Source organism: Fonticula alba, assembly GCF_000388065.1.
Source record: "Fonticula alba strain ATCC 38817 unplaced genomic scaffold supercont2.18, whole genome shotgun sequence".
In the NCBI taxonomy this organism is placed as follows: Eukaryota; order Rotosphaerida; family Fonticulaceae; genus Fonticula; species Fonticula alba.
The window spans coordinates 93,684-94,928 of NW_009242988.1; the positions used below are offsets into that span (position 1 = coordinate 93,684).

Here is a 1,245-nt window from a genome sequence, read left to right on the forward strand (position 1 = left end):
CGGGAGACGCGGGTGTTGGGATCCCTTGGCGGGGCGGCGGCCGGGGCGGCGGCCGAAATGGCGCGATGCCCAGCCGCGCCGCGCCGCACGCCAACGACGCAGCGGAGGGGCCGCGCGCGCGCGCCGACCAGGGGCGGGGGGCACCGAGGGCGGGCCCGGGCTGAGCAGCCGGCACAACGGATCGCCCCAGCGGACCCTGCCACGGCCAGCCTCCGCCCCCCCCCCCCTCCCCCTCCCCCCCGAGAGCCCCGCCGCGGGACCTGCGCCAGTCATCCGGCCGCTTTCACGCGCGCGCTCCCGGGAGGGGGGCACGGGGCGGGCGACCCCTCCTCCCGGCCGCCGGATTTTAGTCTCCAAGGACCGGCGGGGCAAGCAGACGCAGCCCCCGAGGGGGGGGGGGGGGGGGAGGGCCGGCGGCCGGCGTCCTCTCCCGGGCCGGACCGGCGACCCGCCCCCGCAGGGGGAACACACATCTGGGAATATTATATCAGCACTTTTCCGACGCGCCCGCCCGTATCCCGGACGGATGTTATTGATTCCCGGGCGCGGGCCCGCATGCCGGCGTTGCCCCGGGTGTGCCCATCTGACGGCCGGGCGGCCGGCAAGCGATCGGCCGGCCAGGCCCGACTCCGGGGTCGCGGCCCGGCCCTCGGGCGTGCTGCGGCTCCCCCCCCCCCCCCCCCCCGCGTCCCGCGCCCGCTCGGTCGCGAGCCGCCGCCCGCCCAGATGCCGCCAGCGCGACCGCGGCGGGCGTGAAAATGCCCCGCCAGCTGGCCCGCCCCGGGCCTGGACGCGAGCCCGGCGGCCACCGGTGTACGACGGCAGCCCAGCTCCCAACGGCCGCCGGGCCCGCACCGACACGCCGCCGGGCCGGCGCGCCTGGCGCCCTGCGTCGCGCGCATCCCGCCCCCCCGCCTGCCGGTGTCGCTCGTCTTGCGCCGCACCGCCGCCGCTTCCCCCGGCGCACGTCCTCCCCCCCCTGAGGCACGACCGGGGCCTGCGGCGCGCCGGTGTCGGCCCGCCGCATCGCGTCACATGACTCTGGCCGCACGGTGCCGCGCCCGGAGAGTCTGCATTCACAGATCCGCGAGGCGCGCGCGTCCGCCGGCAGCATGCGCCCAAGGACGCCGACGTACTGGCCGCTGATCGGACCGCCGCCGACCGAAGGGCCGCCGGCGCTGTGCGGCCCCCCCTGCGTCCCGCGGGCCGGGCCAGACAGACCACCCCCTTCCCTCCTTCCCCCCT

At 79.3% G+C, this 1,245-nt stretch overlaps 1 protein-coding gene across 1 annotated transcript in view; it reads right to left on the reverse strand.

Annotated features, from left to right (window-relative positions):
- H696_06095 (hypothetical protein) overlaps positions 1-1,245 on the reverse strand; it is a 5,927-nt gene that overhangs the window by 667 nt on the left and 4,015 nt on the right. The window lies entirely within an intron of this gene.